We start from the raw sequence: 27,499 nt of genomic DNA on the forward strand, positions 1-27,499 counted from the left end.
GTAGCTGTCATCTGTTGAATTTTGCTGACAGGTGAGCTGAACTCCTCCTAGATAACAGTGAGGGTCAGCACGAATGGAAACGATACATCACCATCCGCAAAACTTTAATCTGCAGCCAGGCTTTGTCACTGCAAAGCCTTCTGCACACCAAAGATGAGTTATATGAGAAAGAAATACAATCACTAACCCTGCCATTGAATACTGTATTTAAATATTATTAAATGCTTGGGAAGTGTCTTAATTTTTCTGTTGGCTTTAATTAGTGGTCCATATAATGCTGTACCTACTACCTAATTTTAAATATCTTGTACGCCGGGTAGAAAGTACAAATAATTAATGATGAAAATAATGCTTTATCTAATTTCTTCAGTAAATTCCTTTGAGACCGGTCTGGTGATTTTTGGCGAAAACCATGATTGAAAATTGAAGAAACTTAATAAAAAATTATGAAGGATAAGAAATATATTATTATTTACAAGAAGAATTTGTGTGGAATATGTGCTAAACATGACTAAAACTGTGCATATTTCCTCCTTTTTATACAAGAAGAATTTGTGCTGAATATACTAAACAATGACCAAGTGTAGAAATGACTTATTTTTCATTATATTTAGTAGATGCGCTTGTGAATTATAGCATCTGTTCAATATCCCAACATGTTCTGTTTTCCCTAATGTAGGCACGTGATGCACAACTTAAAAGACACCATATAGCACAATTGAAGTAATGTCTATGAGGAGACTCCCTCTTTAGCTATTAAGAAAAATAAATGATAAAGTTTGGTGGTGGTAAATATCATTTATGATATTGACAACATATCGGCCAAACCACGTGATATTGACAACATATTGACAACATATCGGACAATATATCATAAATGATATTCACACATGGACAACATATCGGACAACATATCGGCCAAACCTAATTTTAAATAGCATAAATGATAAGTTGAACTCGGTGTCGATCTGTTTTGAAAATGCACAAAAGAGTTGCCATAATATGAATACAATTTTTTGAAGATATAAACAGGGGCCAAATTTGTATACACACGAGTCACACGAGGCACGTTTGGGTATGGGGTGATTCACGTGACGTAATCATTCGCGTGCCATGACCACCCCTTGATATTTTAGTCACAGTACAATATGGCAAGTGAAAAATTAACTTGATCAGAGCACGACACGACATAGCACGTTTTTTCCACTCTAGCCCTCAATGAAAGCATCTTGATGTTTTTTTACTCACCCTCGAAGAAATAGCAATTTCGCAATTTCTTATTTTCTTATAAATATTAAAAGTTTAAAAGTTTGATTTTTCGTCATTACAATATTATTTACTACCAAAGATGGGATACACAATTTCTTGGTTCCTAATTTCTTACTAAATAGATCATTTGTTTTTAAGCTTCAATGTTATTATTTGATGTTATTATTTAAATTTGATGAATGTTGGCTTTGGACTTCCATTCTCTCTCCTTGCTCCATCTTACAGTTACAGGGGAACTCCTAAAATAAAAAATGGAAAATGAAACCTCTCCTCCTATTGCCAATTCCCTTTCCACCGTCGCCACCGCAACCAGCCATGAAACCACCATGCATATTATAATGTTTCCATGGCTCGCATATGGTCACATCAACCCGTTCATCCAGTTGGCTCGCAAGATCATCGCAGTTGCCGGAAGTACTATACAAGTGACCTTTATCATAACCAAAGGAAATGTGCCACGTATCGTGACCCTCCTTCCGTCCACCCCGCTCATCTCTATACTACCTATAGACCTTCCCCATGTCCCTGGCCTTCCTTCTGGAACTGAGAGTACTGCTGAGGTAACAGCTGAGGGTGCTGATCTGTTAAAGATCGCTCTTGACTTGACAAAGTCTCAAGTTGAAGATATCCTGATGCGCACAAGGCCAGATATTGTCATAATTGACTTTGCTCAAGGGTGGTTGCCATCGCTCGCTAAGCCCCTCGGTATGGTTAAACTTATTTTTAACTAATGGAAAAAAATATTTTTGCATCAGTTAATATTAGTATCTTAGGTTAAGTGTAGTGTCGTGTTTGTTTATGGTTCCAGTTACATGCTGTGTTTCCAAAAATGATCTTTCCGAGTTAATCCAAATCTGTACTAACAAATCTAAGGGTTAATCCAAAAATCATCTTTCTGAAACTCGGCCGATTCAGAGTTGACTCGGCCAAGTCGGATCAGAATCAACTGGGGCCGAGCCGATTTTATGTATAGAAAACCGGCAAAATTGAGACCGAATTGGAACAATCAGCTTAAATATGTTACGATTTTGATCGATATATCACATATTTTACTGATTTTTGGCTATATTACGGTTAGATTTATCTCAATTTTAGTCTGGATATCAAAGAAAGCACAGATTGGGAATATAAAAGTGAAAAGAGAAAGAAAAGAAGGAACTTATGACAGTGGGACCCTTCCATTTAAACCCATGTTACTTAACCTTTAATTAAATTAACCTTTTAAACTGACCTATTCTTAATTTATGAGCAAATTAGTTTTCTATACAAAAAAAAAATAGATTCTTTTTATTTATAAAATGAGAGTTTTTTTTATTGCAAAAAAATATTAGTTGTAACTTGTAAGTGTAACGTATTTAATTTTATATGTATGGAACATTTCTAATTTTTCTGTAAAATACAAGGGAATAAGCAAGTGTGATCTAAATTGTAATTTTATATAATATAGTTGTAAAAAAATATTGATATTGATTTTAAATTTATTGTTAATCCAATATGTAATATTTTATTCGTATTTGCTCTTTTACACTATGTGAGAAAAAAAATATTGTCTACCTTATTAGATTTAAATGTTTGGATTTATTATATTAATTGACTATTTGAGTGTAATATATTGAGCTACATAATTTTGACAAGATCAAACAAGTTATTTTTTTTTAAATGTGAGTTTCTAATCCGATTCCGTCAATTATCAAAATGAGAGGTTCTGTGTCTCTCTGTTTAATTTGTATCCGAGTAGAAACAAAAAAAAAATCTTGATTTTCTGTGATTCGCCTCCATATCATCCGAGAATAATAAAGAAACCTTATTTTTAAATATTTTTTCTTTCTTCATTTAATAAATTTTTCCTTGATGAAATTGCAGGAAAGAAAATTATGTCCTGTTAATTAAATTTATAGTTTATCCCTTAAACATTAAAAAAATGATAATTAGAAATATTGCTCAGTGAGTTTATACGCATCGCCTATTAAATTCCAGATAATATAATATATTCCGGAGTTATTATTATTGGCGTCCCATATTGTATTTCATTGATTCAATCTTTACTTCAATCTTTCTTGCTCCAGTTTGACATGATAAAATCTTGTTTGCTCTTGTTGACTTGGTTAACATTATGATTCTTCTAATAGTCTTGCTTGATAAAAAACAAACATTATATTTTAATTAATTTTAATTAATTTCTTTAATACCCACATTTCTAAATTTTTATTCCAACAAGTGTAAATTTTCCTTATAAATTTCAACTATGTCCGGACCAGGAAAACAACATTATATTTTTTTGTAATAACCCGAAAAATTTGAGAAAATATAAGAAAAGGTATTGTGATAAATATCTTGATATTTGATTTCAATACACGATTTCAATTCCGGCCACAGCACAGTGATTCTGAACTGTAATTGCAATCCAATTTGAAACTTCGAATATTTCGCTATCAAGTAACCAAACTTTATAATCTATATTTTCGATTTATATGGTTACTTTGGATATTTGAATTGGGTATTGAATTATAATGACATATTTAATGGGATAGTAGGTCTGATGTTGGATTTGATTTGTGATGTGATGAGATTGTGTTATGAGAATGTGAGAATTGCCTCTGGAATGGATTCATAGTGTGTTTGAGAATGTGGAAGTTTCAAGTGGCAGATATTCCAAATGTGTTAATATTGTGCGACTTGTTTTACAGATAACGTAGACACAAGTGATGTATATTTGTGTGGATTAATCTGACCTATTTAAATTGTTGTTAAACTAAATTAATTATAGAGTAACGTGTCGTTCAATAATCAGTTACTAATTTTGTAGTTGACTCCGTTTTGTTAATTTATTTTTCGTTACGAAGATACTGTTATATGGTTAAAAAATTCGGGTGTGACATTTTTTCGACATAACTATATGCATAATTGCTTCCGCGCACTTGGCTCAGTAGAGGGCTTTTGAGATGCGCTAGAACAAGTATCAAAACGGACCAAAGCAGAATCATAATTTCAGCCGAATAGGCATTTGAAATTGTGAATGGACCATAAAATTCTCCATGTCTGAACTATATATAATTCAGATGTACTCAAATCCCTTTCAGATGTACTCAAATCCTTTTCCAACAATAATTTTATAGAAAATCAGTCTTCGATATAGTAGATAAAGATGGTACCGGCCGTATTCTTTGTGTGAAAGATCACATATTTGAATACAAAATAGTAGATCTGTATAGATATTAATACATAATTGGATAACAATAAGAGTTCTGTATATATATGATTAAGTGACAATGCAGAAATATCTCCAATATAGATGAAGGATCGAAACTTTCGTAAGAATAACAACTTTGGAAAATTGGGTTGTAATAATGTAACACTCTGCAAATGAGCTTATAAAATTAATAATTCAAAATAACATAGAAAATATCTATATGTGTTTTTCAGTGAAATAAATAACAGTTACAGTGAAATATCATTTTTCTAAACAGACTTGACATAATTAAATTACTTAAGATTGAATTACTATAAAATTGATTATTTAAAATTTGTTATAAAAATGTATATAAATACATATGCTATGAATTTAGAAATTCTGTAATCTGTAGAATTGTATAAATTGTAGGAAATCAAGAATAAATTATAAAGAAATAGATTGTATAATAATTTTTAAGTTAGTTAATATATATCAAAATCTTAATATGAAATATAGGTCCCGTATTTTGTTTTTCTCCATCTTTAACTATTCATCCAATTAATTGGGTTGCTTTATGAAATTGGAAAGTCAAAGGTTCAATAGGGAGAATGAATTATTTATTTGGCAAGTGGGACCCACGGACCCAATTTTATCTCTTCATCTACGTACCCCTTTTTCTTCACTTCCTGGAACATTCCTGTTTGTTCTTCTTTTTCTCTCTTCGTCAAGTACCATAGGGTTTCTATATCTCTCTTGCACTCTTCTGTTATTTGCGTGAAGGAGCTGTGAGGGTTAGAGTTTGTGTCCGCCACTAATGACAACTATGGTCTGGCCATGGTATGCTTCGTGAGATGCGTGGTTATTGGGTAATTAATCTCCACTTTTTATATTGGTCATGTGGTTGGTGATGATTAAGCTTTCTGTTGTATTTGTATTTGCGACCTTGGCTTGCAAACTCCAAGAACTATAGAGATTATTAATTTGGTTGAATTCCTCGTTTCCCATTTAGAGCTCAAACCCTAACTTGTACCTTTCGGTGCCGAGCTCAAACTGTCTTATCAGGTATCATTATTATTTTCTAGTGGGCTAATTCATTGTCAATAAATGGTTTAAGTGGTTGAGCGTTATGGATGAATTATAAAAGTCGGTACTTCTTGGTGCCAATCTATTATGAGTATTTGTATACTCATGATATATGACTCTCAAGGCTTGATTATAAAAGATGTATAAAATGAAAGGTTTAATTAAATAAAATTCCTTTGAGTTGGTACGTAACTGAAGCTAGTTAGAGGGACTAAAGGGGATAATGTAAAATGTTAAGTCATGACTGGTCTTAGTAAGATTTTAATTAAAGTGGTGAATTGGACATTGGACTTGGACATTAGGAAATTGATTTGATTGAATGGACTGTGCACTGTTGGACAACAAATCTAGCTGAAATTAATTTAATTATGAAGGATTTGTTTGTGATTGTTCTAAATCATGTAAGATTGTTTTCTCATATATAGATGTTAATAATAAACCCATGTCAGAAGAGCTAATGTGCAATTTTCCATAAGCCTAAATTTTGTTCTGGTTCTCCTTTGAACTTGTTGTTGGCAACTGGATTGATCTTATGAATCATGTGTGCATTATTCCTTAATATTGAACTAAAATAATTATCAGTATTGATTAGAAAATAATTATTATTTTAAAATAGGTGTAACTATGAAAGAGACAAAGGAGATATAATTTCCAGAAAAAACAGACGGTTGGTGATCTCGCTAGATTGCCCTACAATATCAAGTGCGAGGTTATTGGATTAGTCTGAGATTCATAATTAGGAATTAAATCGTAACTCGCTGTGCATTTTGCATATTTGATTTACTGCATTGGTTGAACTGTTGCATCATATGCATAGCCCAATACAACTGAAACTGAATTACAGGTAAGTCTGTTGACTGTCATGTTGATATTGTTTATCGATCGGTTGATTCTTATTGCAAATGATTGATTGAGACCACAGTGATTGAATTGAATGAATATTGAATACTGAAATCCTTGAACCTCCATATAGTGGAGAAAAAAGATTATTATACGTAAAGTCTAGCTAGCTACTAGATTTTACTCCAGGACCCTTATGCGCATAATGAACTGTGGTAACTGTCTTATCATTGATTTTCTTTCCGATAATGACAGTATTGTGATATTGATTCCATATTGTTTCCGTTAATCAAGTGTCGGGATAGATAGAACGGTATAAGTCTTGACACAACAGATACATGTTATAGTATCTATCAGTGTTACCAGACTAGAAATTGTAAAGTTAAGAAACCAAACGTTACCAGACTTAGTGGTTATAAAGATTAGGTTCCAAACGTTACCATACTTAAAGTATTAAAAGATTTTGACCCAAACCATTTATTCTGATAAGATTCTTAGAGCTCTGATTTATTTATATAATTGTTGTTGTTCAATTGGATACTGTTATTGAGCATTGCATTCGTCATTATGAAATGAACTGTTTATTTCTCGTGCGGTGATTTCATTCTGAATATGGATTTCCTTCGAATCCAATAATCTGAGTGGCAATCAGCACTGAGAAATAATTTATTATTTCTAACTCGTTTCCCCTTGTGGGTTACAGGTTTATTATACGAAGATAAAGAGCGCTTCTGGGTAATTGACAGCAGGGCCACCTAAAGGTATGAGATTTGGGTTTATTATATCTGACAAGGTGCATAGAGTATATCTCTAGCATCATCCACTATAAAAATGTCAGATAATTTTTGTAAATAAATTGGGATGTGGCAAAAATAATGGATGCTATTGGCAATGCATAAAAAGATCCATGCCTTGTGTTGAGTAAATGGAATGGTAAATAGACGCGATAATAATCGTCGCACCTCCGGATCGGGGGTGTGACAAATAATCTAGTTGTGTGCTCCTTTGTGGCTTCTATTTTTTTCTTTTTAGTCACTACTAGAATCTGATTTTTTTACATGACAAGGAAAATGGCCTTTTGCAAGGAGATACGCTTGCAACAAGCCCAAAAAGGCTATTTTCAAGGAGATACGCTTGCAAATGTACCCTTGGAACTGCATTCGTCACAAATACTCAGTATTTGCAAGGCCTCCCTTGGAAATACGCTGTTCTGACCTTTTGCAAGAGATTTGCCTTGCAACAACTACGCATGAAAATACTTTCAGAGTTGGCCCAGTTTGGAGTATTTGCCAGGGAAGCGAAGGTGGGTCCCACCTGACTATTTGCAAGGTTGGAAAATGTGGGTCCTACTTGACTCTATGCAAGGCTAACACAAGTGGGTCCCACCTGACTATTAGCAAGGCCAGCAATGATACTTTTTTCATGCTTGCAATTCTTAATATTTGCATTTATATACCAAAACACAAATAATAACCATAATTATTGCAACATATCAACATATTCCCTAATTCTACAATCCTCCCTCCCTGTACCATTTTGGTACTAACCTGATAAATTTTATATTCCTCATTTCCCATTGAACCGAATTTATATGAACACATTGAAATATAAAGATAAAACATATAATAAGCATTAATCTACATAGTATAATCATCATACATTGTATCAAAATATCAAAAAATATTACAACAAAAGTACTAAAAGAAACTTCTATATATACTAAAAATACACCCTAATTCATCTCTTTGTAAGTACTAGTAGTAGTACTTGCTTCCTGCTGCTTATTTTGTCAAAAGCTCCATTTAGTGCATGGGAGTGTGGGTAGTAGCATGTAATAAAAGCAACATCATATTTTCTTTCAAATCTTGTGCATGCATTTGTTTGAGAAAAATTGTTAGATTTCCAACAAAGATGCCTTGCTTCAATTCACTATATCAAAACTTCCTGGAAATTTCTAAAGTATAACCAAAGTATTATGCAAATTCATAAATTAACCATCCAACTATACAAGTATGTGAAGAGTCGCTTGTGTCGAAATCTTATACTAAAATTAGAAACAAGGAGTATATTTTTACAGTATATGACGAGCATTACCGGTCTTTGTCATCTCTGGCCCTAGGCTCCTCCGATCGAGTGCACGTTGTTGCTGCCACTTGCGGCTCTCTGGCATAATACAATTATCTTTATTAGTTTTGTGGCCACATAACAAAGTTCCAAGTAAAAAAGTCAGCTCCCAAATATATCACTTGAACAATCAATCTACCCTATTCAAATTTCTAATTTCTAACTGTTTTCCGATCTAATGTCACCAAATCAGATCCTAATTTGGGAAATAAGAATTAAGGAACAGCTCTAACTTGGCCATGCAGGGGACTCAAAAATGCAATAACATTTTTTGCTCTATCCCTGATCACTAATAAAAAATAACCTACAAAGACTTGGTTCACCTTCTCCATGTACCAATTTTACTATAGAAAATTAGAAATACATATAGGAAAATAAGAGGATATAGTAAGTACTTGGGAGCTTCTTTACCAGCCATTCTACTTGATCCGCCAAGGGCCCAAACCTCTAACTCCCAAACGGGAAACCGAAAACAAAGTCCAGAGAAAAAAAAACTACAATAAATGAATGGAACATCGTATGCAATCATATACTGGTACAAATTGGTTCACATTCTCTCATGAAAAACTTGAGACCACAATTGACTTACATCATGAAGGCTTTCATCTGAATGCAGCCCAGAAGATCTAGAACACTGCATGAAAACATAATAAAACAGTTAATGTAGGTATCTTGTATAATTTCTTAGTTAATCGTGGTTAGTGAGATAAAAATAGATCATGGTTATGAATCAATGTATTATTATACCTTAATGGGAAAAGTAGTGAAATAAGTAGTCATTGGCTTGAGCATTAACCTCATGACATAGAATCCACATCTCTTAACATCACCCTTCGGCTGTTGAGGGCACTGTATAGCATATTTAAGACAAAAGATTAGTATTGTAAAAAACTACATGTAGCAACAATATAAAGAATCTTTTTCAAGCTTGATTAATTTAACTGTAGATAAGAAATGTGCAAACCTCTACTATCAATATGTCTATGATACAAGGTGAAAACCTCAAGGCAGCAATGACATCTGGACCACTTGTCATTAAATTAAATCAAGATGGCCAACTGAAATTCAACTAGGTGAAGATTTCTAAAGTTATTGACAGTTAAACAAGCAAGCCCCATAACACAAACTTCTAACAATCAATCAAGGCAAGAGTTAAATTACTCAAATAAGCTATTGCTAGTTCAATTTCAAAATTATTCTGATAGGTGAAAATTTAGGGTTACCCAAATTAAACCAAAAAAAATGTAAAACTAGTGATTTCCAAATTAATTACTACCTTACTACCTGATTTGGACAAAATCAGTTGGTTCACACCATACACGACTGGATGTTCGATCTAGCCTTACTCAAGATCTAAATCACGCCAGAGAAAAAAGCTAGAAGCCGAGTTCTTGAGCCTGAGAGCAAAAGGTCTATGGATGGTCTGGAGATCTTGTTAATCGGGTTTAGAGAAGAAAGGGAGCAAAAGAAGTGGGGCGCGGCTGATTGGGGCCTGAGAGGAAATGGCTGGGCGTGGGATCGACTAAGGGTTTAGCGTCTGAGCGGGGAACGAAAATTTTGTGACGAAATATGAGAGGGAAATTATCAAATAGGAGGGAAGGTGAAAAAATTGGGGGAAAGATGAAACTCTGGAAATGAAAAACCTAAGTTAGGCGGCTGTGCACAGAGAGAACGAAGGAAATGAAAAGTTAGAGGTAAATAAAAAATTCATACACTCTTATGTAACATAATATTTGTATTTAGATCGGACCATGTGATCATCTTTATGCACTAATATCAAAGAATCCTATGTATTATCTACCGCTGGATCTGAACAGAAATATTATTTTACCTCAGAGTTTTACAGACTCTTTACTACAACTATTCAAAATGAATAAATCAAGACCATTCTTTAATCATCGGACGGCATAGAAGTTTGATATATATACTAACCACCTAATGTATGTACAGCAGTACGTATAAAAAAAATTCAAAATTTTTATTCTTATTTTTTTATATTTTATATGGTCAAATAATACTTATACATGACCTTTTTTTTAAACTTTCATCGTTATATGTCCCTTCAAATTAATAAAGTTTTTTCAGACCGTTCATTTTCATGCGGGAAATCAACGGTCGATCTGCAATGAAATCATTCCAAGTTTGTTTTAAAATGATCAAGGGAGAACATTGAACGTGACCAATATAAAAGTTTGGAAATTTTATTACTTATGAGTTTCGATCCAACACGAAATGTTTATGGCCATACGATGCTTCGATTTTTGATCAACTAGATGGATGGGTAAATAAATACATAATTTGATCAAACTTGAGTGCATGACAATAAATATAGTGCTCTTTAATTTAAACGGTTCCGATCAACTAAAAGACGACATCTTTCCATGCGTATTCATTAACTCATGAAACAAGAGTTTATGTTTCATGTTCATACATGGAAGATGTAAGTCATATATATATACATGCATGTAATGCTATATAATATAATGTGTGAAAATTATTTAATAAAGCAATAAACATGTTATAACATTAATTATTACCTAAATTTCATTAATATAATTTCCATCACAAAATATTTTCTAAAATTAAAGTGGAATCTTCATGTTGATTGACTAAATTTTACTAAATATTTTGACAAATATTAATACATGTCAGTGGGACAAACATTAATACATGTCAGTGGGACTAAATTCTATAAAGTTAATAATTATAAATATGATTTAGTAATAAAAATCGTTAAAAATTTGAATTTTTTTATATTATTTGTAAAATTGTAAATAGTTCCAGAATACAAGCTATAGTTGTATTTTCATTATTTTTTTTCCAAAATACAAGTTAAATTTACTCCACTTGTACTATAAATTTTATTTGAATTTTTTCATATTATTTGTAAAATTGTAAATAGTTCCAGAATACAAGCTATAGTTGTATTTTCATTATTTTTTCCCTAAAATACAAGTTAAATTTATTCCACTTGTACTATAAATTTTATTTGAATTTTTTCATATTATTTGTAAAATTATAAATAGTTCCAGAATACAAGTTATAGTTGTATTTTCATTATTTTTTTTCCAAGATACAAGTTAAATTTATTCCTTGTCCTATAAATTTTATTTGAATTTTTTTATATTATTTGTAAAATTGTAAATAGTTCCAGAATACAAGCTATAGTTGTATTTTCATTATTTTTTTTCCAAAATACAAGTTAAATTTACTCCACTTGTACTATAAATTTTATTTGAATTTTTTCATATTATTTGTAAAATTGTAAATAGTTCCAGAATACAAGCTATGGTTGTATTTTCATTATTTTTTTTCCCAAATTACAAGTTAAATTTAAGATTTTGTAATGCAATTTTGTTTTTTGAGATAAAACTTTGTATTATAAAATATCCACAAATTTTACACCTTCATACATGACATATAATTATTATTCATATAACTTTGTTTAATTTATTATTAACTATTGTAAGTTTTCAGAAAATTTTCAAATATCCATACTTTACTACAAATTTTACTTAACATAAAACTTTGTCCTACAAATTAATTTTATAATTGAAGATAAAACTTAAGAATACGTACACATCTTATTTTGGACCTCCCTCCTAGTTTTTCAAGTCACACAGTCAAGATGTTTGATGATATGCTTGAGCTAACAGATCCTCACTGCTCCCTCCAAAATTTTGGCAACTTCCTTCCTCATTTTGGATTCCCTCCTAATTTTGGCAACTTCCCTCCACCTCTTTTAGCTACCGCCAAACCATTTTGGATTCCCACCTAATTTTTTGAGAACAACGGTGCATCTACTTGATCTCACATTTTCACTTAATTAGGAGGGCTTGCCATTGATCAATCCGAGAGGTGAGGCCACACTTGATCTCAACTTATTGGAGAAGTCCGCCTCTCTCTCTCGCTGTCTTTGATTTTGTTTAATCTAATTGTTCATGACATACGTGCACACAAAGGGTGTTCAATGAAATAACAAAAAAGTGTATGTATACTCTTAACAGCTATGAGAGCTTTCTAACAGCTGCCTGAGCCTAATCTCCGAGCTTAATTGGTATTCATTTTTTCTTTCTCATCTGATTTGATAGTTATATATGGTTGGTGATGTTCTCTAAATTTGTGTCTTACACTTCCACTACGCCACGAGGTGTTTGATGAAATGCCCTGCTGAATCACGTGCATTCGTAAGTTTGAGTAAATTTTGTTGCATTCATGCATGCATTTAAAGTGTTTGACAAAATGCCCGAACCAAAAAGAAATTGAAGAATTGAAGTTAGTAACCAAGCTAGTAAATTTATGTTATTTATAATCGATTTAAATTTGTAAAGTGACATGTATATTTTCCTAATTGCCAAATCTACTGTTAAAGTGAAAATATGTTTGGTAATTACAGCACTAACAGTCTGGTTACATGCATTTGGCAATCTGATTTGTAAAGAATTATTGTCAACTCTAATGCAAAGTCTGAATTAGGATTCTAGGTATGCAATTGATGTTCTAATTTTTAACCATGATGACCTTGGTTTCATTCTTATAAACTTTGATATCTAAATCAAGATATACTGTCTAGATAGGAAGTACCATAGCCTCTCTGTAGAACAAAAATGTACAACTGATATGTTTATATGGGAATAACTAATTTTTAATTTTGAATGGGTAAATATCTAATTAAAGAGATTATGATGGGTATATATCTAAATGTACAACTGATAGACATTCTTTTCAAGTTACATTACACAGTTGGAATCAGTGGCCAGACCCTTGTGGACTTGTACTGTCATAAAAAAGACCCAAAATGCCCTTGTGCTAAAAACTGACAAATCAGAGGACAAAGATTCTGATTATGTCAAAATAAACATGACAGGCAGATAAAGGACTCAATTCCATGCAGTTTGGACCCAAAGTTTGATTAAAAATGAATTTTGTACTATTTTTAATGAATTTTTGAAATTCAACTTTCTGAAAATTCTTAATTTTTTCTCTTCTTCTTCTTTTCTGTTGCTGGTACAAAAGGGCCATGGTACTGAACCCCTTACCAGTATGCTAGGGAAGCCAGAAAAGCAACTGAAATAAATCACATGAGTACATTAAGTCTAAATGGATATTTTCATGAAAATAAATCCAAATTTCATGTAGCCAATTGCCTAGAATAAAATTAACAATTAAATGACAGAAAATGACAAACTGATGCCCTTGCATGCCAAATTCATGAATTAAAAATATAAATAAAATATGTAAAAATGTGAAATTGGATCCAGAAGTGCCTAACATGGCCAGGGATCTGATTATGTAATAAAAATATATAACCATATTAAAAAATAATAAGTTTAAGGATCAAATCATGAACCACCAGCATATGAACTACACAGTGAAAATTGCTAAATACTCAAATTGAAAATCTAATAAAACATAAGGTACATATGCACTCCAGAATCAATCTAAATGATTGAAACAATATCGTTGATGCTCCTCTATGTTTTAATTTGACAAAAATCAAAGTTTCATATGATGAGATAGGCTTCCAGTACCAAACCGAAAAGCCAAAACTTCAATTAATGATGCTAGTGGAGTATTTACACGGACCTTCGATAAAATATTATATAAACAGGTGGTGTAGTATTTCAAGCGAATGGAGTTGAGTATTTGCAAGTACTTTTAATAAAATATAACATCTAAAATGTGGCAAAGTATTTGCAAGCGAATGGGGTTGACTATTTGCAAGGACGTTCAATTAATTATAATATCTGACTTTCAAAATGTATTTACAAGGGTAAGATGAAAATATTTACAAGGTTGCAGATCACACATTTCCCTGTGATACAATTTACAAGGGACTAGCCTTGCAAAAAGTTTGAGGATTCCAGAAATGTTATTTCTTTTGCAAGAGCCGTCCTTACCTTGAAAAAAACTAGTCCTACGCTTGCAAAAAACTCAGATTCTAGTAGTGAGTAAAGACAATGATCAAGCTACTTAACTATTTAATGTTAAAAAAGAGTTCTCTCATGAGGATTTCAAACTTGCGACCTTCCGCTTTACGGCATATATTTTAACAAATTATTTTGGCACGGCAAACAGTTTAGTTGATTCAACCCTGCAATGTGAACCAAATACCGATTTGATGTTAATTTGTACGTCGTATTCATTTAAAAAATATATATATATATTTTTCCACGAACTACTTGTTCATTAATAGGTCAGAATATTTATTATTTTTGTTGTGTATAGGTATTAAGACGCTCTTCTTTTCCGTATTTTCTACTGTTGGTATTACCTACCTTGCTGCTGCCTCTCGTCGGCTCCATGGACCAAATCCAACAATACAAGACTTGATGAAGGCACCAGCTGGCTTCCCTGCTTCATCACCTATCCAATATGTTTCTGCTTACAAGGCTGCAAACTTTCTAAATGCATTTAAGAGTTCTTATTGTCACACCCCAAATCCCCCCGGGTCTGACAGCCTGCCGCGTGTATTTATCTAGTGTCACATATACACGCAAGGCAGTGGATCTTTTATATGCATTACCAATATCCTCATTTGTTGCGTCCGTGTAATGAACCTGAAAATAATCGGGGAGAGGGGGTGAGAATAAATTCTCAGTGCGAAATTTGCCACAGTTTAGATTATTGGACTTGCAATCAAACTCTATATTCAAAAAATGAAACCCAAACAATAACAATGCAAACAGATATATGTATAATCATAAATAACAGAATGCCAATACTCGACAACAATTTATCAACCTGAAACACAGTTTACGGAATTTCCAAGATGGTTTTCAAAACACAACATATATTTTGGCTTAACTCATTTCATTATGACTGGTAGCAACCACAGATGTTCTTTCGAGCTGAACCGTTATCAAACCCACATTTGTAGGGTTACAGACGCCTACAGATGGCCAACCAAGCTGGACCCTTTATCAGACACCCATCTGCAATTGCTGTTTGGCTTAACCATTTCCTAAGGTCCGGTAACAAGTCACCAATACAGGTCAACTTGACAAATGCAATCACATGGAATCAAAGTTACCTATACATGTCAACTTTGCTAAATCTCAAGCAAATATATATCAAAGCCACACATACAGGTCAGTCTCGCAAAATCATAATAGGTCAACGCATAAGTCAGCAGCGTCACCTTATCCAGCCACCTAAACAGGTCGGTCTGGCAAATTCTAACAGGTCAACGCATAAGTCAGCAGCGTCACCTTATCCAGCCACCTAAACAGGTCGGTCTGGCAAATTCTAACAGGTCAACGCATAAGTCAGCAGCATCACCTTATCCAGCCACCTAAACAGGTCGGTCTGGCAAATTCATAAACACAGGTCAACGGATAGGTCATCGTCACCTTATCCAGCCACCTAAACAGGTCGGCCTGGCAGATTCATTCACATCAAGAACAATTAATAGAACTAATCAAATAATAACCATACCAACATGCCAACTAACCTTAACCGAACAATTCAAATCATTCTCATTTATGCAAGAATTAATATACAGCATGAATTCCAGAATATGCAACAATTAAGCATTCAACATGACAAACGAATAAACAGTTTAATTCCTGAAAATAAAGTTTCAAACAAGTCCAAGAATCCCGCACCTTATTATGACGAGCGTACCGCTTAATTTAAAGATCAGGCGTCTCGAATTGCCTCGCGAAATCTGGCTCGACTGAGCCTATACCTATATTATACGATTACTTGGTTTAGTTCGGTTACATTCTCAAAACTTAATTTCCAAAAGCCGTCTTTCAATTCGTCAATTCTTTTATACCTTTCGGCTCATTTATAATCATTTTAATTCAAGTCCAATTCCAAATTTACATATACACATCATGTCATATTCATTTCAATTCGATTCAAGTATATCCCAACCGCAAAGTCACGGCTATCATTCATATAAATTCACATCTTTTTCATATATTGGTCCTCAATTAATCAAATTTAAAGACCCATAATTTAGTAAAGGTTTAAGCCTCCTATTTAAAATTTACAATTCATTTCAATATTTCAAGGCTTATGAAATTACAAGCCCAATTCAATTTTAGCAATTCAATTATGCATTTATTAAAGGCCCATAGCCCATTAATCCATTTATCTATATTTTTATACATGTCATTTCGGCCCAGCAAGGAAGAGGCCCAAAGTCTAATTAATATACATCAATTCAAAGCCGAAATAACCATATTTCATATCAGATTTTCATAGAGGCCCCTCTACTTAATTTATTTACACCAACAAGGGTAATTTGCATAACCACAACATAGCAATTCAAAGAGGAAATTTGCAACATGTCAGCACGGCATCAAGCACCAGAAAAATGAGAGAAATAACTCATTTCAAATTAGAACAAGGCAGCACCTATGTACTGACCCGCACGGAATAGCCTACGGCATCAATGGTCAAAACAGGGAGGTAAGGTCACAACAAGGAAACAAGGAAACCTCATTGCTTCCGGGAAAAATCAACAACCTGGCAAGTAAGCACAACACTTCATAAACTCGATACAACAACAAATCGAGCAGTCAAATAGAAAATTAGAATATTAACCCGATACAGGAATTCATAAGGCAGCAAGGTACGTGATAAAAACGGCCGGGTCTCGAGGTTGGGCCTCACTTCATGGCCGTCAAGATTGAATCAGCCAACACCCAATTAAGCGTCTCCAAACACCAATTTAGCACCGAGAGACAGCACCAATCAAGCCGAGGCAGCACACATCCTCAACCCTAAAAACTAGGGTTTCAGAGACGGGTCCGGTGGGGTTCGCCGGTGACGGGAGAGGGCGGAGGGAAGAGGGGGCGGAGCCCCTCTGTTTCTTTGGCGTAGAAAGAGGAAAAGGGGGGGGGGCGCTGATTTGGGGGGTTCTGTCACGTAGAGGGAGAGGAGAGAAAGAGAGAAGGAGAGGTTTAATGGGCTGCATCAAGATTCGTGCTGCAGCAAAATCTAATGGCCTAAATAATTCATAATTTAAACATTGTTTCTTTTAATTGGTTTTAATTCCGTTTCTTTCATAAATTCAAATCGAAAGTTCATAATTTTTTTGTAACTATATTTGTACATATAATTTGTGTATTTATCTCTCAATTTAAGATTCGAATAATTCGTTCTCAATTTATATAATTTTTATATATTCCATTAACTCTCTAAAATTCCTAAATGAACTAGTTTTATAAATTCTAAAATCCAATTGTACGAATAATTTCGTATAATTATGCTCTTATTTGGAATTTAATTTATTTATTTATTTACACAAATCTAATTAAATAAATTTCTTCTTTCCTAAAACTTAAAAAAAATTGTAACGGATTTTCTAAGTTTCTAATTTACCGAATAATCATAATTTTATTCCTAGTGCTATATTTTATTTTATGTTTAAACTCTAAATTTTGATATACATAATTTCATACTTCCTTTATATTTCGAAATTTTAGTTTCGTTTTAGTCAGTCAGAAAATTCCCGAACGATCGTTAAGTTAATTAAACTTTTTTATTTAAGCCAAATGATCAATTTAGAAATTTTAATCAAGTTTGAAAATTTCGGAATGTAACACTTATGGTCAACCTTCAGGTTTCAATCGAATCTTAAAATGTACAGAGGATTGTGATGGTACAATTGCCAAGACATGCATGGAGATGGAAGGGAAATATATAGAGTTTTACAAGTCTCAACAAGGAAAGTTGCTATTGGCTGGACCAATCGTGCCCGAAACACCTCCAGGAGAGCTCGAGAATCGCTGGGTTGAATGGCTTGCTGAATTCCCAGAGAAATCTGTTGTGTACTGTTCATTTGGAAGCGAAGCAATTTTAACCGACGAAGCTGTCAAGGAGTTACTCCTAGGGCTTGAAAGTACTGGGTTTCCATTTTTGGTGATACTCAAATTCCCGAGTGGAGAAGAGGACGCGGAAGAAATCATCAATAGGAAACTTCCAAACGGCTTCAAAGAGAGAGTGAAAGGAAGGGGTCTTGTGCATTGTGGGTGGGTGCAACAACAACATATACTGCGGCATAAGAGTGTCGGGTATTTTGTGTGCCATGCCGGGTTCAGTGCTGTGATGGAGGGGCTGATTGCTGACTGTCAGCTCGTGATGCTGACGCAGAGGACAGACCAGTTCTTAATTTCTATGTTGTTTGAAAAAGAGTTGGGAATAGGTGTCGAGGTTGAAAGGAGTGAGGCTGATGGATCATTCCGCAGGGAGGCAATCAGTGAAGCTATTCAAACAGTGATGGCCGAAGAGGGAAGTCGAGGTAAGAAGATGAGACTAAATCAGAAGAAATTGAAGGAGTTTCTAATGAATAAGGAGGTGCAAGAGGAATTCATGGTGGAGTTTGTCAAGAGCTTGAGAGATCTAGTAAGTGCGCGCTCCAAAAAGTAGATTAACTGAATTACCTTCAATAATAGAAACAAGGAAGAATTCAAAAAGCATTGGTTGCAAAACTATATGATTAAGATAATTGGTTATCAATATTTATTTGCAACTTAAATAGATGAACTGAATTATTTTCATTGCTCGACGTTCAGTTTACATTATGAATGTTGATTACATTATCTACTAGTCTTCTTCTTTCGGGTGCTTAAATTTTTCTCCTTTTTTTTCTGGTGAACAACTTTGTCCGTAAATTGTAAGATTTGTCAATTGGAAGATAATGAACTAGGAAGAGAGCTAGCAGATCAGGTCAGAAAATTAGACATCGTACAAACAAAACCAAAGAACGACCAATTTTGTCCCCCTTAACAACATAAATCAATATAATAAAAATAATCATTTCTCATTATGGGTACCATATATCAATATCAACATTAAAAATTGTGAATTAAACACTTAAAGTTTTATATATGGTTTAATAATTCTGATATTAACTAATCCAATCTACTACGTCTCTCTATCTCACAACAAAGGATCTAGGGTTTTCTTTGGAGAGTCGTATCCTATATGGCCGATATTTCCTACTATGATTCAATTACATAGACTATTGCTTTGATTATCAGTAGCTTTTTTTTGCAGCATATAAAAGCCAAAACACATTTTTTTTTTTAGGTAATCATGAAGAATCCATGCATAGCAGCAGATGGGTTTACATATGAAGCTGAGGCAATCAAGAAATGGTTGAACAGAGGACATAACAAATCGCCTATGACCAATTTGGTGCTTCCTCATCACGATCTGATTCCAAATCATGTTCTTCATTCTGCCATCCAGGAATGGCTTGACCAGCACCCATGTCTTGCAATTATAGGGGCACCGATTGTAGTTATGGCATCTTTTTTGTATCATTTTTTAAATTATCACTAAATTTACTTTGTGATTCTAAGGATTTGGAGGCAGGTTCATGTTGATACGGCTCACCTATTATGGCAGCAGAAGATATTGTTGATACGGCTCACCTGTTATGGCAGCAGAAGATTTATCATTTGCTATGTTTCCCATTTATCATTTATTATGATTCCTTTTGTATTATTTTAAATATAGCAGAAAATATGTACACTAACTAGGAAAGAAAATCTTGGTTACTTAGCCTTCAAGAAATCTTGGTTATAAGAGGAGGATGACGCCTCGCTTTTATGTATGAATTCAGATTTTACCATTGAAATAAAATAAGGGTGGGAAGGGAGTTTCAAGGGAGTTGTGTGTTCTTTCTTTTCTCATAAGTTGTCATGGTATCAGAGCACATGTGTTGATTCTGTGCATTTCTATAGCCAAATCAGTTTCGTGTGTGAGTTATTTTTTCTTGTTGCTTTTCCCTCTGACTATTCCGTTGCACTGCCATGGAGGAAAAATCAGAGTTTGTAGCCGACAAGTCAGAATCCGTTCTCCTATTAGAGAGTCTGACTGCTACCTTGTCACAACTTCTACAACAAAACAGACCGGGTAATTCTGGTCAAGATGGGCTTGCTTCCGCTATGACAATCAAGCTTGACGGGAAGAATTTCAACCTATGGTCTCAGATGTTGAAGATGAAGCTATTGGGCAGAGATAAGCTCGGTTACATTGATGGTTCGACACTCAAACCACCCGAAACAAATGTAAACTATCGCAAGTGGCAGATTGAAGACGCCCAGGTGAAGGATTATTTAATTAACTCTATGGATCCATCCTTAGTAGGTAACTTTCTTCCTTTCTCTACAGCTAAAGAAGTTTGGGACTCAGTTAATACAACCTTTTTTGATGGAGATGATTTGACTCAATTTTTTGACTTAAAAAGAAAGGTGAATCGGGTTAAACAAGCTGGGGGTTCGGTTGAGGTTTACTATACTCAATTGCAGGGATTTTGGAAAGAGTTAGATGTTCGTAGGCCAAACCCTATGACCAATCCTGTTGATATTGAGAAATATAATAACCTTGTTCAAGAAGATCGTGTTTTAATATTTCTTGATGGTCTGGATGATCGTTTGGATCATATCCGAGCAACTGTTCTACAACTAAAACCTTTTCCCACAATAGAACAAGCCTTTGCCTTAGTTCGTAGAGAAGAAAACCGCCAAAACTTGATGCTGAACAAAGGGGATGGAATAGAGAACCCTATGGTCATGCTTGCAACAGACCCGACCCTAGCCATGAACAAACCAAATTTCAAACTGAAAATTGGCCCAACAGAAGGATGCACTTATTGCCATAACCCTAGACATACCCGAGACAAGTGCTTCAAGTTGATAGGCTATCCAGAAGGTTGGAAGGATAGAAGGAAGAAGAAGCAGGGGGATCTGAACCTATACAGGGGTGAGGCACGTGTGGTTTCAAGTGAACCAACAGGAGCACCTACTGAAACGGGTACCCCTGCTGGACCGAGAGGAGATGTCATTACTGGCCAAACTCAAGCTACTGCAGCATCTGTGTCAGTAGGTAGAAATTCCCTTTTACCACCAGTTGAGAACAAGGAAAAATCAGGAGGTAAAAGTTTTATTATTTCTAATAATTATCATACTAATGGGTGTGATTGGATAATAGATTCAGGGGCAACATATCATATGACTTACTCTGAAAAAGATCTTGTGAAGAGTTCTCAGCCAAGGAGAACCGAAATTGTAAATGCTAATGGTGAAATTTACCCGGTGACGGGCGTAGGAGATGTTCAGTTTTCTTCCTAGGGGGACCACTTACTATTTGGGGATCACATAATATTTGAAAGATTTTACAACTGGCGCGCGCAAGTATTCATATATAATGCATCAAGTATTCATCTATAACACATCAAGTATTCATACCTAATATATCAAGTATTTTAAAAAAAAAACTGGACACGTTTTTAGAGGTGGGATTTTTTTTTCTTCGTTCAATCTAATCAATATTTCTGACGATCGGTGATGAATTTTGCAAATCTAAAACCACGAATGTTTTTGACATAATTTTATCTTTAAAATGAGATCCATGATGATATACTTTCGAGTTGTCCGTTGTACAAGTATTCATCCTTATCGAGAAAGTATTCATCCTCGTCGTGCAAGTGCAAATATAGAAACTGGACACATCACTCATCCATCTTTTACACGTTTTTAGAGGTGGTTTTTTTTCTCCGTTCAATATAACCAATATTTCTGACGATCTATAAGGAATTTTGCAAATCTAAAACCACGAACGTTTTCTACACAATTTTATCTTTCAAATGAGATCCATGATGACATACTTTCGAGTTGTCCGTTGCACAAGTATTCATCTCTTATCGAGAAAGTATTAATCCTCATCGTGTAAGTGTAAATATAAAAACTGGACACATCACTCATCCATTTTTTAAATGTTTTTAGAGGTGGGTTTTTTTTTCTCCGTTCAATCTAACCAATATTTCCGACGATCTGGGAAGAATTTTGTAAATCTAAAACCACGAACGTTTTCTACACAATTTTATCTTTCAAATGAGATCCATGATGACATACTTTCGAGTTGTCTATTGCACAAGTATAATATCTTGTCACGCAAGTATTCATACATAAGATATTAAGTATTCATAATTTATACACATTGAAGTATTCATATCTAAGACATGAAGTATTCATTCATATATCTCTATTTTTTTTTCAAAATTTGTTTTTATGTCATTTATTTAATACGCAGTGGCCTAATTCACCATTAATAAAACTTTGTTCTTTGCAAAACTCGCTACTTCATGAGGAAGGGGAACATAAACATGAAAAAGATTAATTGCATATACATATACAAAATTATTTTGATACGATCGACAGTGACGGATCTGACCCGGTAGAGACGTGCTCTAATATTCATTCAAACACATTGAAGTATTCATTCATACACATTGAAGTATTCATCCCTGGCAGAGGCGTGCTTGATTGGGATGGAGTGACGGATGATCTCCGGCAGAACGTTCGCTAGAGCAGGAGCAGCAGGCATAGAGGAAAAAAACCGAGGCGAAAGTGTAAGAGGGAGGGAGCTTATTGTATTTATCATTTCGAGGTGGGAAAGGGAGGGGAGCTTATCAATGGAAAAACGGAGGTGGAGGAGGAGGTGGGATGCGGAGGTGGGAGAGGGAGGTAGAGGCAGAGGTGAGGTGAGGTGAAGGTGAGAGAGGGAGGTGGGAGGCGGAGGTGGGAGAGGGAGGCGGAGGCGGAGGTGGGAGAAGAAGATGGAGATGAAAGAGGAAAATAGAGGTGGAAGAGAAAGGGAGAAAGAGGAAAGAAATAAAGGTTGTTAGAAATAGTAGTTATAATTATAGTTAAAATAGAAAGTTAGTTGGGGGATGAAATGGGGGATGGATAGGTGGGAGATATTATAATTACCCTAAAATAAAACCATCAGATATGATCTACATCAATTTCTCTATACACATTTAAAGCATCAATGTGCGTAAATTATGGACATTGATTTTTCAATTTATTGATTCATATAAATGGAATGATCATATCAAGTTACGCATCAATGTATTGATATCTTATTTTCTAGCTACTTATATTTATAAAGATCAACGCGGGAACGAGTGTAGAAACTGAAAAATAGAGAACTATATAATTAATGGAGACTATATATAGTATATCATTAGCTAGAGGAAAGTTATAGTGGAGACAATACATGAATTCAAAAAGGAGAATTCTAATAATTATTCTAAAAGAAAAGACATGGTTTCCACAGTCAAATACCATCCCTCTCTTTGAAAGTTTGATGTCTTATTTTAGGGTTATTATGGAACGGATAAGTAAACAACTAATTAAACAAGGTCATTGAAAGGTATAATCATAATAAAAAAACCAAAAAAAAGGAAAAGAAAACGCAGTCATTGAAAGATTAGTATCAAACAGAGATCGATGCGTATCGGAGCTAGGGTGCAATGCAACAACTTAAAATGTTCTTTAATATGTTGTGGACTTCATAACAATATATCCTCCAAAAGTACAAATTCTATGGAAATAAAAAAAATTACAGACGATTAACCCTGAAAATTACAAAACGATATGAAGAAGGAAAACTCTAAAAGTCCATCTCCATTCTATTATCCCCTTCCTAATTTATTATTATTTCTTAAGAATAATTATGTGTTTGCTAAATAAAAATATATAGTAGTTATTAACAATAAGGATATAACAGAATCTATATAAATGTAATAAAAAAAATATGTAGTTTTTCTATTTTTCATGGTAGGCGTGAAACATCAATAATATATTGATGAAAATATTTATTTACACAAAGTTTCTAAGACTAAATATTAATGGAAGCGTCTAATTGTCCACAATGACTTATCCACGTTTTGTGCAAAAATAACTGACATTTGACTTGTGAGAATCCTGTAAAATTCCAATTCTATATTGTAATCTCATATAACGAATCATATACAAAACACAATTTAAAATTCTGACATCCAGCGGGACTACTTTGTATACTTGCAACTTGCACAACTAATTGCCAAACTTTAGAGTATTATAAAAAATTTCATGTGTTATATAAATTTTATTTTTAAATAATGTTTAGTTTCCTCTAGATTCAAATTCTAATTCCGCCTCTGAAAATGAGTGCGGAGACCGAGAAATAGAGGATTACATAATTAGTGAAGATTATAGTACAAAAGTTAATGTGAAGACAATACGGGAATCCAAGAAGAAGGATTCTAATAATTATTCTAAAAGAAAAGACAAGATTTGCACAGTCAAATACCATCCCTCTCTTGAACCCCTAGATTTATTAGAACAGTTCTTGAAAGTTTGATGTCTTATTTTAGGGTTATTATTGAACGGATAAGTAAAACAACTAATAAACAAGGTCATTGAAAGGTATAATTATAATATATTAACTGCAGTAATTGAAATTATCAAACAGATGCGTACCGGAGAGTGCAATGTACGTAACAACTTAATTTAATATGTTATGTGAACGTCATAACGATCCTCTAAAGTACAAATTCTATGGAAATAATTTTTTTACAGATGATTAACTCTGTAATTTTTTTAAATATATATTAATTTTTTGTATATATGTACTATTTGGATATGGATAATTAAAATATCAAATCACATTCGTATCCAGCCAAATATGCAAATATCATATATCCATATTAATTTTTCAAATACGGATTCGAATTCAGTCCAATAATATCCAACCCATTTTCACCCCTATCTGGATCCCCTAATTTGATAACACATTCCTATTATTTTTATTCATATATATGTATATATAGAGTAAGGCTATCATACATTGCAATGCATATGCATTTTTGTACATTGGACTATAAATCACCGGATTCGAAGTCCAAATAACCAATCCAAACCGTTCATCTCGTTCTCCATATTAATATGTGTTTGGAGATCAAATTTTACATTTTTTTTGGAAATATTTTACTATTTTTTATCTATTTATTGAAAATCATTATTTTTCAGACAAATCTGGACCATAAAAAATAACGATTTTCAATAAATCTAAAATAATAGTAAAAAATTTCCAAAAAATGTAAAATTTGGTATCCAAACACATATTAATATGGAGTACAAGATGAACAGTTTGGATCAGTTATTTGGACTTTGAATCCGATGATTTATAATCCAATGTACAAAAATACTTATGCATTGCAATGTATGGTAGCCTTACTCATATATATATAGATAGATAGATAGATAGATAGACAGAGAGATAGAGAGAGAGTTGGGCTATGGTGCATTGTAATGTATAAAATCTCTTGTACATTAGACTATAAACCGTTGTATTTGAAGTACAAACAGTCGATCTAAAGGGCTCAATATGTTCTCCATATTAAAATGTGCTTGGAGACCAAATTTTTTACAATTTGTTTAGAATTTTTGAAAATCACTACTTTTTAGAAATGTCTGGACTGTAGAAAAACAATGATTTTCAAAAATTCTAAAATATAGCAAATAATTTCAAAAAAAATGTAAAATTAGGTTTGCAAGCACATTTTAATATGGATATCAAATTGAACAGTTTGAATCGGTTATTTAAAATTAAAACCAACAATTCATAATCCAATGTATAAGAGAGGTGTATACATTGCAATACACCATAACCCAACTCTCTCCCTCCCGAATTTTTTATTAATATCCAAATTTTATATTAAATTTAAAAAAATATCCGAATCGGTTGGTCTTTTCGAAATCTACCCATTCCGGAAAAAAAATTTCCGGAATTAAACTCTAAATCCGGAAAAAAAATTTCCGGAAACTCAGTTCTAACTCCGGAAATTTTTTTTCCGGATTTAGGATTTTTTTTTTTTTTTTTTTTGCTAAATCCGGCAAATTTTTTTCCGGATTTAGGAATTTTTTTTTCTAAATCCGGAAATTTTTTTTTTCAGTTTTTATTTATAATTTATTTATTTTTTGTATTGAAGTATTACAAATATTTAATATATTTTTAAAAAAATAGATGGAATACTATATAATTTGATTTATTCGAAAGACTGCTACAAATAATCCGGATCAACATTTTTCATGCCGGATTTTTTACGGCCGTAAAAAAAAATAATATAATATAATATATGTATATGTATATATAATATAATATATGTATATGTATATGTATATGTATATATAATATATGTATATGTATATGTATATATAATATAATATATGTATATGTATATATAATATAATATATGTATATGTATATATAATATAATATATGTATATGTATATGTATATATAATATAATATATGAGTTAGGCTGGGGTGCTATGGATAGCATAGTGGCCTCCCGTGCTACGGCTCAATATTCAAGTTTTCAAAATCCAAACGGTCGATCCGAACCGTTCATCTTGTTCTCCATATTAATACGTGTTCGGAGACCAAATTTTACATTTTTTGAAAATTTTTTACTATTTTTTTAGATAGGTAGAAAATCAAATATCTTAATGGTGCAGAATTTTTTAGATCAAGTGATTTTCTACCTAGCTAAGAAAATAGTAAAAAATTTTCAAAAAATGTAAAATTTGGTCTCCGAACACATATTAATATGGAGAACAAGATGAACGATTCGGATCGTCCGTTTGGATTTTGAAAACTTGAATATTGAGCCGTAGCACGGGAGGCCACTATGCTATCCATAGCACCCCAGCCTAACTCATAATATATATGAAAATGAAGATATAAAATATGAGGTATGATGAGGTATAAAAAATATGAGGTATTGGAACCCTCGTTTAGTGCCTCAAAAATTCAGTTTAAGTTTTCGTTCAACGGTAGGCATTCAATGATCTGTTTGGACTTTGAAAACTTTGAAAATACTGATCGTTGAATGCCTACCGTTGAACGAAAACTTAAACTGAATTTTTGAGGCACTAAACGAGGGTTCCAATACCTCATATTTTTTATACCTCATCATACCTCATATTTTATATCTTCATTTTCATATATATTATATTATATATACATATATATACATATATTATATTATATATACATATATATTTACATATATATACATATATTATATTATATATACATATACATATATTATATTATATATACATATACATATATTATATTATATATACATATACATATACATATACATATATTATATTATTTTTTTTTACGGCCGTAAAAAATCCGGCATGAAAAA

General features: G+C 33.0%; 1 long non-coding RNA gene and 2 pseudogenes across 2 annotated transcripts; 2 read left to right on the forward strand and 1 right to left on the reverse strand.

Moving 5' to 3' along the window:
* The first annotated feature begins 1,450 nt into the window (after window positions 1-1,450).
* LOC144561404 (anthocyanidin-3-O-glucoside rhamnosyltransferase pseudogene) lies at window positions 1,451-2,148 on the forward strand (annotated as a pseudogene). Its single transcript, XR_013513826.1, has 2 exons — window positions 1,451-1,974; window positions 2,078-2,148. The product of XR_013513826.1 is annotated as an anthocyanidin-3-O-glucoside rhamnosyltransferase pseudogene (transcript).
* Window positions 2,149-9,076: 6,928 nt separating this feature from the next.
* Window positions 9,077-9,488, reverse strand: LOC144561644 (uncharacterized). Its single transcript, XR_013513903.1, has 3 exons — window positions 9,453-9,488; window positions 9,236-9,337; window positions 9,077-9,122 (listed from the first exon to the last, which is right to left on the reverse strand). It is a non-coding gene; the product is annotated as an uncharacterized LOC144561644 (long non-coding RNA).
* Window positions 9,489-18,124: 8,636 nt separating this feature from the next.
* LOC144561405 (anthocyanidin-3-O-glucoside rhamnosyltransferase pseudogene) lies at window positions 18,125-18,871 on the forward strand (annotated as a pseudogene).
* Window positions 18,872-27,499: the final 8,628 nt, after the last annotated feature.

Source organism: Carex rostrata, chromosome 11, assembly GCF_964058835.1.
Source record: "Carex rostrata chromosome 11, lpCarRost1.2, whole genome shotgun sequence".
Taxonomy (NCBI): Eukaryota; Viridiplantae; Streptophyta; class Magnoliopsida; order Poales; family Cyperaceae; genus Carex; species Carex rostrata.